Here is a 14,748-nt window from a genome sequence, read left to right on the forward strand (position 1 = left end):
AATACTTCTAGCCAAGAATTGAGAACGCCCATCTATACATTCTGAGTCTCCTAGTGCTATTGTGGAAGAGATTCAAGAGGCAATTCATTCTTCTAGCGAATAATTGAATTGGTTTTTATCTGCACAATTTCAATTGTAGAGGAGAACATACATTACAATGGGAGAACGGAGGACTCTGTTGATCGTTCAAGCTCTGTTGATATTGATAATTAATGGTTACGTTGGATTAATTTCAGGGCATCAGATGCACCAAGGCAGATGGGAGCTTCTCCTGCAAAATGCGGGATTTTCCGCAATGCATATGACACTAACCCACACAAATAAGCTCCTCATTTTCAATCAAACGCTTGCCGGTCCTTCGCAAATTATGAGAACCGACCCTCCCTGCAACAACGCCACCGCTGCCGCCTCGCAAGATTGCTCGGCACATTCGATCGAGTACGACATCGCCACGAACAGTGTGAGGCCTCTACGCCTTCTCACTGACACTTTCTGTTCTTCGGCTGCTTTCGCCAGCAACGGCACACTTATTCAGACTGGAGGATGGAGCAATGGGACAAGAGTTATTCGCTACTTCGCCCCATGCTCCGACGCGAGTTGCAACTGGATTGAATCACCGGCCTACCTCACTACCAACCGATGGTACGCGTCAAACCAGATCTTTCCCGATGGTCGGGTCATTGTCGTAGGGGGGCGCAGATCGTTCAATTACGAATTCGTTCCGAAAGCCCCCTCTGACGGTGCCTTCCAGCTCCCATTCCTCGCGAAGACCAACATTGTGGGAGAGGTGAAAAATCTCTATCCCTTCCTCCATCTCTCGTCAGACGACAATCTCTTCATTTTAGCCAACAAGGATTCCATCCTCTTCGACTACAACAAAAACCAGCTACTCAAAACCTTCCCCACCATGCCTGGAGGTGGCGCCCGGAACTATCCTCTGTCTGGTTCTTCAGTAATGCTTCCGCTGGAGTCCCCTAATAATTTCCAGAAGTTGGACATCCTAATCTGTGGAGGAGCCCCGGATGGAGCTTTTGTAAAGGCTACTATGAACCAGACGTTCGTTGAGGCATTGAGGAGCTGCGGGAGAATGGAGATCACGTCTCAGAATCGGCAATGGGAGATGGAGGACATGCCTGGCCCCAGAGTCATGGGCGACATGCTCATTCTCCCCACTGCCCAAATTCTCATAATCAACGGTGCCAAAAATGGCACAGCCGGCTGGCAATCTACCCGGGAGCCTGCATTGAGTCTGTTTCTCTACACACCCACAGAAGCATTGGGCAATAGGATCAGAGTCCTAGCTCCCACTAAAATCCCGAGGATGTATCATTCCACTGCCAATGTTCTGCCCGACGGACGTGTTTTAGTAGCCGGGAGCAACTCAAACTATGGATATCACTTCTCCGGTGTACCGTTTCCCACGGAGCTGATAGTGGAAGCATACATTCCTTACTATCTGCACCCCAATTACGATTCGAAGAGGGTCAACATCACTGCATTTCTACAAGAGAAATCAAATACGGGTCAAAATTCATTGTTCGCTTCTCTCTTTTGAGGAGGCCGAGTGAGAACATAAAATTTAATGCATACGCCCCTCCCTTCACAACGCACAGTTGGTCCATGAACCAGAGAATGCTCTCACTTGCAGCCACACCCATTTTCAAGGGTAAGGACAGATATTTAGTTGGGCTGACTTGGGCTGACTGTTGACACCTAATCCTCAGGATTGAGTGAATATAATGTAAATAGATAAATAAGTAATATGAACCGTCATCGGGAGATGAAGTGAGTCTCTCTCTCATGTATATAATGAAGACCTACCTAATGGAATAATACATACGAATCATTTTTTTCCTTGAGGAGTTACTACCTAGCTTGACATGGTATCAGAGCCAGTCCTAATTTTAGTACTCCTGCCCTTGTAACTCCATTTTCTGCCTATTTTCCTGTTCTGTCCATATTTCAGAACTGCCACCTCTGACCTGGTAACAGCGTTCCAGTGCAGAGGGCGTTTTTGAAAAAAAAGGCATTCTCCACATGATTGAACGCGGCTGAAATCCTGCGCCCATCTCTGTACAGTCTACTGCCCTTGAATTTTCAAACTCGTGCCATAGTCTAGGTATGAGCGTGGAGGAACGCAGATGCGAAGAGTGTGCTGTTGAAGTTTGAGGGAGCGCTGTTGAGTGAATGGCATACCTGCATGAGTGGAACGCTGCCTGAGTGAATGGTGCGTGAAACATGAGGGCGCTGCTCCAATAAGACCACCATACGTGCGGCTGCCTAGAGGACCACTTGTTTCATACCACGCTTGGCGAACTGTTCAAGCAATACGTTGCAAAGTTGTGGCGCCGTTGCTGACTTATCCAAGCTTTGGTATCTGGTATGAATACGCTCTGCGCAGGAGGAAACAGTGTTTTGTTTATATTGCTGGGTTGTAATATGTAAAACCGCCATTACCACTGTTTACCACAGTTTTGTCCACCCATATGTTGAACGCTGCCTGTAATATGATTTATGCTGCTCCATATAAACGTTGTTTCATATTTGTCACATATACGCTGCTCCTGGTATTTTTTAATGCTGGACTAACATGGAAAAGGCGCCTGAGTCTGCTGCGTGAATGATGCTGGTATATACGTTGAAGTTTTTCACATAACGTTGGCATATACTTTGAAGTTTTTGGTATATACGTTGAAGACTTTTTGACATGTAAAATGTGTTAAAAGCCACGCATTGAATGTACTTTGAACGTTGTTGAATGTACTCTTAACTCTGTTTAACACATGGAATTGTATTGAGCCCCTTTTTTTGGTACGCTGACTGCATGGTATTGGCGTCCATATTGGTATATGAGGAAGAGATTTGAAATCTTTTGAGAATGCATAGCTGATCTATGTTTTATATTTTCATTAAAGAAAAAGACAGTACAAAGCCCTATATGGAGAGAATGCCCTTTTGAATTGTAATTTAAAAAAAAAATTATTACCAGAAGTACAATTTTACTGTATATTGGCAGAAGTATTTTTCTATCAGCAGAAATAATTTTTTACAGAATGCATTCAATCATATCCATGGTGGGAATAGTTTTCATTGGCAAGGAAAACTATCCTAAATGGTCCCGGATGATAAAACACACCCTCATTTTCAATGAGTTGTGGAAAGGAGTGTGTGTCGGAGACGAAGACAATGAACCAGTATAGCCTACCTCAGACAAAGAGCTCGTCATTTGGGAAAACAAGAACAACAAAGCTTACGCATTAATTGCAGCATCTGTAAATGAAGAGGTGAGTCGCCATATTTCATCATTTTCGACTGCCTTTGAAGCCTTACAAAAGCTGAAAGAACTCTATGACTCACATTCTGCACTTGAAGTTGTTCAACTCATGATTAAACTCTTCACTCTTGAACTGCAAATTAATGATCCTCTTACTCTTGTATCTGAAGTCAAGTATATAATGCATGATATAAAATCCACTAAGGTTGAATTGGATATTCCTCTTATCGCTTTTATCAAGGCACTTTATCCTACTTACTCCAATTATCTTGAGTCATTGCAAGCAAATGGAAATCTCAAAGATATCACCTTTGACTCTCTTGTGAAAACATTGTTGAAAGAGAGAAAGCTTTTGGAAAGAAGACAACTCCTGAATCTTCTGAAGAGGCTGTGTGCCTTGCTCATAAAGAAAAGCATCTTGCTCAAGATTCTTCAAGAGGATAAGGTGGTCGAAGAGGAAGAGGAAGATTTTATTGAAGAACAAATTTGATACTTTTCAAACATTCTAGAATTTTCATAAATGGATTGAAAATGATGCACAATCTCATATTGGGTCTATTCGCACTAATAATGGAAAAGAATACACATCAAATGAATTTGAAAACTATCTTCGCCAACATGGGATCAAACATCACACAACTATGCCTTATAATCCCCAATAGAATGGTGTAGCTAAAAGAATGAATAGGACAATCTTAAATATGGTACGATCCATGCTCTTCTTCAAAAATGTAAAGATAATGTTTTGGGTTGATGCTATTCTATGTGCTGCATATATAAAGAATAGATGTCCATCTAATGCTATTAGAAACAAGACTCCATATGAAATGTGGTATGGACATGTTCCTTCGGTAAAGCATCTTAGGGTCTTTGGTTCCCCTTGTTATGCCTTGATAGCAAAGGTACATAAAAGAAAACTTGATGCTAGAAGTCGTAAATGTATCTTCCAAAGCATATCGTCTCTGTGATGAAGTAAATAAAAAGTTTGCTGTATCTAGAGATGTAATTTTCATCTCCACCAAGCACAGTGGCGACTCCTTCGGGGTACTACCTGCTCACCATTGTGAATGGAGGTGTGTCGAGCAAGTCGAAATGGATTTGATTCATCAGTTAAATGGAGGATTTAGGAATATATGAAACGGGTACGAGGTCTGAATCTTCATCCGTAAAGGTTAATTTGTCAAAAATGACACTCTAACGCTGAGGCGATACCGTGCCAAAATTTATTTCTTTATATTTTAAAATTGTTAGTTGTTGTATATCCTGTATCTATTGTTTCCATTAATAATAAAAATAAATTGTTGCACCATTTCCTTGGTATTGGTGTTGACATATTCCTGATATGAGAATTCAGAATACATTGTTAGGGCGGTTGAGTAAATGGTTACGGGGATGTCTGTAACCCATACAGTTCAACGGCCATGGCATTTTTGTGTTGACATACCATTTTTTTTCCTAAACTTGATTTTAAGAATAGTCGTAAATTTGATGGAGCAAGGAAATTAATTGCTTGCCCATTCGTACACCTCAAAGTGTATATATATATATAAACTCTTAAAAACATTGTTTTATCATCCAAAATAATTATAAAAGTGAAAAAATATGTTTTACCAATTTTGCAATTTTTTAAATATAAAACTTACCGTTCTTCTCTACAATATTTTAATAATTTCTTTTTGTTTTCTACCATTGTTATTTTTTCGAATATAAAATTTCTATAACTTCTTTTTATTAATCAAAATTGAGTATATCTTATTAAAATGGTCCAATTATTAGACGAACTCAATTCTACTAGCGAATTTTTGAATTATTTTGGCCAATATGGAAGAACTTTGTAACTATGCTTAATACTATGGCGCCTCTATAGACTACTCACTTCTTTTTGGCTACTCCTTGATCTTAAACTTTACCTCAACTTTGATACCAATTGTTTTTGTAAAGGAAGAGGAGGAAAGCACAAATTTCACAAAATAATACGTGATTTGTTGTTCAGTTACTCTACTAAAACCAAACTTGATCACATTACAATAACCCAGTTGTGTTTCATTTCTCTTCTTACTTTTCATTACAATGACCCAACCATTAGTATATAAACACCAAACTTACTAAATATGGAACCATACAAGCTCTAATTACACTTAACTCTTCTTAAACTATCTATTTTATGCCAACTCAACTACACTTGACTTAACTTATCTCTTCATGCATCCCTTGACTTGTATCTTTCTAAATATACACACAAAAGTAATTACGATTTCTAATTAAAAAAAGTCTAAAATTCTGGAGGTTAGATTCTTTCCCTATAAATTTAAAGTAATTTTCTTAAAAGATTTTTTGCCCATCAATTTAAAATGATTTTCGTAAATATAGTAGCCTAGGCTACTTACATACTAAACCAATGCAACAATTTCCCTTACAAATAATTTTTAAAATTTAAATTATAAGAATATGCATTTTTAGAATTATTACAAAATATTTTTTATTCTATAATTTAAATAAAATAAATTTTTTATGTTTCTGTATTAATTTCATGTAAATATATTTATTCATATTTTATTCTTATCCATTTTGGATGCAAGGATTTGTTTAAAATATAATATGTAATATACTAAATATGTTATTTACATTGAGTATGAGTTTTTTTTTTATAGATTTTAACTTTGGGTGGTTTTCTCTTTGATTTTGAGACAATTATCTAAAAAGCATCACATGAATAAGCTATATCTAGAAATTATGATATAAAATATAAAAAAATGTTTGAAAATTAATTTTTTAAATACTATTTAGAAATAAATATTTATTTTTTGAAAGTCAAACATTATAATTTTGCGTTGTTCAATGCTAAACTAATAGTGGTCACTAGTTAAATTGATTTCTCCAATCCCTCCTTCTAAGGGTGTTGCATGTTGCATAATCCCTCCTAGATCATTTCCAATATTACTGCATGCTAACTATGATAGGGATTTATAACATATTAATTATCAAAAATAGAATAGCTATTTATCTTCACTATGATAAGGATTTATAACATATTAATTATCGAAAATAGAATAGCTATTTATAGAAGATAAAGATATGAAATAATTTCAATTTGTAGATCCAATTAAATTTCTCTTTATAATTATATATTTTAATGTAGTTTCATTAAATAATAGTAATGAATTAATATATATTAACTAATAATATTAATTTATAATAAAATTGAATTAATATATATTAACTAATAATATTAATTTATAATAAAATTATAATAACCATTAGAGTTGATAATATTAATTACTAATTAACAATAAAATATCTAAAATATTTAGAAATCATGACATAAATATTAAAATGGAAAAATAGTAAATACTCCTAATTTAAATTACATTATATATTAAAAAAAACTCCAATAACGCTTCTAATTTAAAAATATAATTTTTTTAATATATTAAAAAATATATGTATTTGTTTCTAAATTTAAAAAACATTAATAACACTCTCGATGTAAAAATATAAAAATTTTGATATACTGTAAAATATATGTATTTGTTTCTGAATTTAAACATCAGACATCGCACTTTACAGGTGACATTGTTATACAAATTTAGATAAGTTGATTTTATATCCCGGTAAGAATGATTTTATATCCCGGTAAGGATGCAGTAAGACACTAAATTTATTGTCTAATGAAGTGTTAATATATATTAAAAAATATATTATATGTCATTACAAGTCAAACCTAACCTAATAACTCTTAGCGAGAAAATTGATTGATATAGCTTTCTTTGGGTAGGGATTAATAAGAATGGGATGTTTTTGAAAACAATATACTCTATATAATATAATATAATTAACATATGAGTAATTTATTTATTTATTTATTTTATTTTTTTGGTTAATTATGAAAATTATAATTTTTTGTTTTTTAATTTAGTGAGTTGAAGTGTTTTAGTTTTTAATATGTTATTTTTATTTATGTATTCAAAAATATATTTTAAATAATAAGAAATTACAATTTTATATATAGAGATAGAATAATATTTTATCACATACCAATTTAAATTAAATCTAAATTAGATTTAATTGATTATCATGATGATTATATAGTAATATATCAAATAAAATTTCTAGTTAATTATTAATAAATCTTAATCAATACAATAGTTTTGTATACCATATTAATTATGTAAATGTCTATTTTGGAATAAGGCTTTATAATTTTAATTTAATTATCCATAATTATTAGGTGGCTGGTAAAGGTAATTTCTATAGAATATTCTGAGTAGTATACACAAATCCACGACTAAGATTTATTTCCAAAGTAATTATGTTCTTTTGCTCTTTTAATTAAATTCTTTAATTAAAAAATGTCATATGAACAAGTGTTATATGTTATGGTTTTTTGGCATGTGGTATTTAAAAACTATGGTATTGGCCATGGTATTGTAGCAAAACCTCTTTATAGATTAATAATCTCCATAATAAAGTGATGGTGAATTATGATTAAAAATTTTGTTACATGTTTTTTTAAAATATATATATGTTTAACTTATATATTAACTTTTTTTGTCATTAAAAATTATAATAATAGTAATAATATATATCAGCATTAATTAAAGACAATAATAACTTTAATTTATCTAGTAGTAATAATCTATCTGTGGTTAATAATGATGATAAGATTCACATGAGTAATTTATCTCATAATTATAAAAATAAGGTTAGGAATAATAGTAAATTATCGTTTATTAGTAGTTGTAATAAATTAAAATTTGTATACGAGTTTAACAATAGCTTGGATTTATTTGATTATAATAAGAATTGTAAAAATAATGTTAATCTTAACCCTCCCTTCGATAATAACAAAGTTATAAATTTGTCTAGTTTTTCCTTTCGCCATTTTGTTTTTAAGCTCTTGAGTAAGGGTTTAAATTTTTCCCTGGCCCCTAAGAAAATCCCGGTGGAGGACATTATTTGTGATGTGGAATTTGGGATTAGAGGATTACCTGATAATATTAAGGACACCATTAGACAGGATTGCGTCATGGTCCTTAGAAAAGCTAAGCCCCCTAGGAGCAATCTCAGCAAAGATGAATTTGATGCCCTTAAATCCTTAAACCAAAACAAAGACATTGTTGTCCTGAAAGCGGACAAAGGTGGAGCTACTCTCATTCTTAACAAAGAGGATTACTGGAAGAAGATGTTAGATCATCTTCAAAATAGTGGGAGCTATAAAAAACTTCCCAAGAACCGCCTTAAGAAGATTTCTAGGACTGTAGCTCTTGCCATCAAATCCTGTAACTCTGTGAATTCCCTTTGCCATAAACTCATTGAGAGAAATCCCATTACTCTGAGGATCTATTGGTGGTTCTACCTACCTTTTGGCTAAATTCCTTGCCCTTAAACTTAAACCCTTAGTTGGCCATACAGAGTCCTTTGTCAAAGACTCTGCTTCCTTTGTTGAGGAACTCAAGGGCATGAAGCTTGACCCTGGAGACATTCTTGTTAGTTTTGATGTTGTCTCCCTTTACACTTGCATCCCTATAAGGGAGGCAATGGAGGTGATCAACCGCCTAACAGATCCCGACACCGCGTGGTTAGTTGAGATCTGTCTCACTTCCACTTTCTTCAGTTTTGAAGGAGAGTTCTTTGAACAAACCTGTGGCGTTGCCATGGGCTCACCCTTGTCCCCTGTTGTTGCTAATCTCTTTATGGAAGATTTTGAATCCAAAGCTCTGGCCTCAGCCTGACTCCTTCCTAAACTTTGGAAAAGATTTGTAGATGACACTAATGTCATCTGGTCTCATGGCCAAGAAGAGTTAGATCTCTTCTTCAATCATCTCAATAGTCAATCCTCAGCCATTAAGTTCACCAAGGAACAGGAAGTCAATGGTTGCCTCCCTTTCCTTGATATTCTTATTTCTAAGAATATTGACGGTTCCCTCTCCCACCAAGTGTTTTGGAAGAAAATGCATATGGAGCAATATCTTCATGCCAGTTCCCATCATTTCTCGGCTCAAAAGTTGGGTGTCCTCAACACCCTCGCTCCTCGTGCCCTAAGGATCTCGGATGAAAAGAGCTTTGAGAAAGAGAAATTCCATCTCCTTAATGTCTTTGTTGAGAGCGGTTATAGTAGGCACCTTGGTCAAAAAGATTTCCTTAAAACTTCCAGAAATTCTTTGGCTAAAAATGATCCCAAAGAGCGAACCCCTAGAGTCCATCTTCCTTTTGTTCAAGGGCCACCAATAAGATTGCAAATATTCTCAGGAAGCATAATATTCCCTTGACCTTTAGACCCCTTAACACCATTCGTAAATCCCTCCGCTCTGTAAAGGATCCTATCAACCCTATGGATATGAAAGGTGTCTATATTATTCCTTGTTCCTATGGAACCCCCTACATTGGTGAGACTGGTCGCTCTATTAATCAAAGGATTAATGAGCACGTAGCGGACCTTAGACACAGGAGAACCAAATCTTCCGCATTAGCAGAGCATGTGGAAAGAACCAATCATCATGTCTGTATTGAGGAGGCCAATGTTATTGCTAGGGTTGCGCAGTTCCATCACCGTAAATTTAGGGAAGCCATTGAGATTGAAAGAAGACCTAGCAATCTCAATAGAGACGACGGTTGGAAGATCAGTAGTTGCTGGATTCCTGCCCTCTCTTCCTAATCGTGTCTCCCCTTCCTCTCCCCTCCCTCTTTTCGTAATGGTTTCTAATATATTCCCCCCCCCCTTTTTTACCCTTAGCTTGCTTTCTTGAACCTTGTTCCTTTGATCCTCTTAATTATGTCTCCCTTATTTATATATTTTTAAATAGTCCTTTTCATATCTATCTAAACAGATTAAATTATCCAACCTTTGATATGTTTACAACTTTACCTATAGATTCATATTATTGGGTTACCCTTCATTTAATAATTTTACTATAATAACACATTAGATCCTTACTATTACTTAATTTCCTAAAACTATTAATTACCCTAACCATTAATAATTAGAATAATACTATAACTAGAATATAATAATAACTAATATCATTATTTTGGTTAATATTACTAATAATATACATTAAATATTAATATAGATATTACCTTTTCTTAACTAATCCAAATGATTTAGTATAACAATAATTAATATTATTACTAGATCCCCACTATTTACTAACATCCCTAGATATAGTAATACTTATTCCTATTAAATAACCTCGATATTAAATACATTCATTAATAAGATTAATAATAATAATAATATAACATTAATTATCATTAGTTTAATTAACATCTAATTCTTTTCAATTAATAACTCTTGTTAACCAATTAATGAAATATCTTAAAATGATTCTTAAATTTTTAGTATTGGAATAATAATCTACCTTAAACCTTACACACTAATATATTAGGGTTTTACTAATTAATTTATATTAAGGAGGTACCCTTGCCATAAGAATAATTCTAATTAAAAAATTATTCTATTAATAATAACACATATATCTATCATATTGGTCAGAAATATGCATTTATTTATCTATTCATTTTATTTCATTTAAAAAAAAATTAAATTAAATACTTTTCAACATAATAATGTTATTTTAATTAAATATAGCCATTTCTGGGTCAATTATAACAGTTAGCTCGGTCCAGTCTATTATAGCCGTTTTTTCAGTCAATCCTAGCCATTGGTAAGTAGGATCTCCTTATTTAAGATATTGCCATGATCCGATTCTTCAACTTGTCGTGACGATGAACCACACTTGTTGGATCGAAAATGGTTGACAAATGTACTATCATGTGATTTACGTCCAAATATTTTTCCTCATAACTTAATATGGATCACAAAAGCCTCAATTCAACTAATTAATTATTTTGAATTTTAACAAGTTAAAATATATAATTAAATATTCTAATATTTGTTATTAAATTTAATTTATATAACTATATATATATATATATATATATTTTTTCTAGGTTAAGACTAAACTAAGTACCCACGGCGAATTGAACCAGTAACCTATCGCAAGGAGTGCCTTAACAGCGCACCCATTCACCATCAATCCAAAACCTCGTGGGCAATTTATATAACTATATTAATTATATATATATATATATATATATATATATATATATATATATATATAATTAATTAATTTAAATTGATATAATTATGAAAAATGTATTGGTTCAAATCCACATATGAGATGTTATCCATATGAGGGTCCCCCTCTAGAGAACCCTAGATAACCAATAAATTATAATTGTTATATTTACCATTATCAATACACACGAAAGACTTAAACCTAAATCAAAGAGATAATAATTCATCATTGCCCAACTCAAATCAAATTAATAGCTTTATTTGTTTTTCAATAAAACAAATCAATATTATAACTTACATATATCATTTCAATTAAAAAATAAACAGAATTTCCTCATCTACACATTTTCATAAATACATCAATCTAAATTCCATTGATTCCACTTCCTCGCCCATTTCCCAATGAGAAGAGGAAGGGCCTCCCAATACAACTTATCCACCTTATGATTGAGTTGTCGAGTTTGAGATCGGAAACCAAAGCCAGTCAATCAATAACGAGCATTGAATCACCCCGCACCTATATTTTCTTAATGCCTTTATCGATATTAACCAACAAAAAGTCCAAAGAACAATGAATCCTGCTCCATTGTTAGCCGCCCTTCTTGGGAGACATCTAATGTGGATGTCATGAGATGAATTCATAAAAATAACTACCCCAGAACCCTAGGTTAACCTTGACCCAGGGATTTCAAGGTCAAGCTCATGCATGATCGTGGAATTTTTTAAGTTTAGCTTGAAAATATTAAACAGGCTGAGAATGAATTATCATTATTTATGTTAATTAAATAAATAAATTTATTTATTAATATAATATTTATCTAAAGTATGTTATGTTTTCTATATTTTTACGGTACTGAGTTTGAGATCAGTTTAAATTAATTTAATTCTGGCAAAATGTTACGTTGTTATTTATTTTTAATTTTTAAATATTATTTTTGTGTTACATGAAAACATCTTTCCAATTATGTAGTATAACAATGGAATAGGTAAAAGGTTTATATATATATATATATATATTTTGGAGTTGATTTATATTGTGAATAAGATTTTTCAACAATATTGATTTTAATAAGAATGTTTGTGCATTTTTAAGAATGTGCATACGTTCTTGAGTCTAGGTCTTGTTTAATCTAGACTTAGAAACACATGCAGATTTTTTTATACACATGTTTTTTTATGGCATCATATTATCTTTATGTGTTCTATCTAAATGGATGATGGAAAGTTTATTATGGATTTAAAACCAATAGTAAATTAGTGGATCTTGAGATATGATATAAGAAGAGACTCCTTTTTCAAACTAGCATCACTCTTATTAGAGTATATTGTTGTGAATTTTGTGGTTATCACATTTCTAGAGAATTATGGAGAAAGACAGAGCAAATACAAAACTGTTTTTTCACTTATAATTTTCTAATCGAAATGAATGCAAACTATCTTATCTTCCTTGTAAAAACAAGTCTTTTCTCTATTAGAAACAGGACTATGATTATGTACCTACTAGCCGGGCATATAGATTAAATGGTAGTTAGTAAACAAATTGATAAAATTTTAATAAAATTATAGATTTATTCAAAATTATTATTATTATTATTATTATTATTATTATTAATGATAAAATAATTACTATATAACTTAAATGTTGATATTCACTCCCACTTGATCATGAATATCCTTAATCTGTAAATAGGCTTGGGCCAATAACATACTTTATCAATACCACATGCCAAAAAAACCATACTCATTTGATATTACATTTTTTTTAATTAATGAATTTAATTAAAAGAAAAAGAAGGCTACCCCGTGGGGTATATAATATAGGGTGATTGGGTATACACTTAAGTAACTTCAAACTTTGTCGGCAGGTCATGTTAAGGGATGGTGAAATCCTCGGGTGATTTTGAGTAGATGCCCCTCGTTTGGAGCTTCTCAAGCCACATGTTAAACTTGAAATCAAACTCAAACAACTTGACAAAGAAAAAGGGGCAACACTGCTATAAACAATTTAGATATATAATTCAACCTTTGATTTGTGTATACTACTACCATATTAGATCCATATAACTTCAAATCTATCATGAGCAGAAAAAGCTCAAATCCATTGAAGTTCAAACTTGTCCTAAATAATGATAAGAAAATGTATTACTTAATATAATAAGTAATTATGAAACTACATATATGCCACCCATAACTAGTCTAGTACTTATTAATCCAAACTCAGATTAAGGCCTCCATACATTTCTTAAGTTTTTTCCTTGCTAACCCTCTTAAACATGTGGAAAATATGTATATAATACTTAATTATATTAATGGTTAGATAAATTATTTTTTAAAGTGAAAATAAAATAAATAATTTTTTTATTTATTTTCTTTTTGTAGAAGACTAATTCTATTAACAAGGTAAAGGTACAATTACAGAGTGATCAGAGTCAAGAACTCTGCACTGACAAGAGGCAGAACTATCAAAAAAGCAGATGAAAAAATTGTCTGCTTTTAAAACCCATGCAGGGACCGAACTGAGATTCACATGACAATACAAAATTAACCAAAAACTAAAAAACACCAGAGAACCCCTAAGCTGTTTGCCTTACAATCATGCCCAATGGTGAAGGACAAATAAATAATATAAAATACAAGAGGTTTTTAAAAAACTTTAGTTCAAATAAAAATATTTTTTAACTATATTAGTAAAGTAGAAAGAATAAAGTTATTTTGAGAAAAGAAAAATAACATTAAATATTTTTATATTTAAATTTAATAATAAAATAAAATTAAGATATTATTGAAAGATGACTAACTTTTTTTTTTTTTTTTTTTTCTGAATTTGACTAATTCTATTATCATACAAAACAAATATACAAAATAGAGTACAAAGGCAAGGCTAAGAGGATTTGCTTGTCAGCCCTGGCCTTGCCCACTTAACAGCTCCAAAATTGAAGAGATTCAAAATTGGGAATGTTGCTGATCCACTGCCGACACTGTTACATAACATAGAAGAACTGAACATAGATGGACACCAAGACACCAGGGCCGTAGTATGACCCGGACATAGACACACAAACAACTGGACAATGATAACTGACACTTGGACAATTACGGGTGACACTTGAACAATATAGCCGACACATTGACAGAAATAAGGCTGCCACTTAGCCATTTTACACATCAAAATCCCAACAACAACAGAGATTACCAGGGCGAGTTCAGTCTTCATCAGTAGTCTGGAGCGCCTCCGCAGTTCGGTGCCCGAAATGGAGCGAATTCTCTGAATCTGAAAGCTGGATGACCTTATCTGGGCTACCCTTTCGGGCTGGCTTGCTCGTACCCGCCAGTGCAACAGCAGCGTGTCCAGAAGGGCCAGCATCCGGGTCAAGATTGGTGGCGGGGCGTTCCAGGT

The 14,748-nt window shown here is 33.0% G+C and overlaps 1 pseudogene; it reads left to right on the forward strand.

Moving 5' to 3' along the window:
- Window positions 1-295: 295 nt before the first annotated feature.
- On the forward strand, window positions 296-4,388 carry LOC149172654 (aldehyde oxidase GLOX-like; annotated as a pseudogene).
- The last annotated feature ends 10,360 nt before the right edge of the window (window positions 4,389-14,748 follow it).

Source organism: Pinus tabuliformis, chromosome 4_2 (genome assembly GCF_031772625.1).
Source record: "Pinus tabuliformis cultivar Carrire ecotype Pingquan chromosome 4_2, CPIR1, whole genome shotgun sequence".
In the NCBI taxonomy this organism is placed as follows: Eukaryota; Viridiplantae; Streptophyta; class Pinopsida; order Pinales; family Pinaceae; genus Pinus; species Pinus tabuliformis.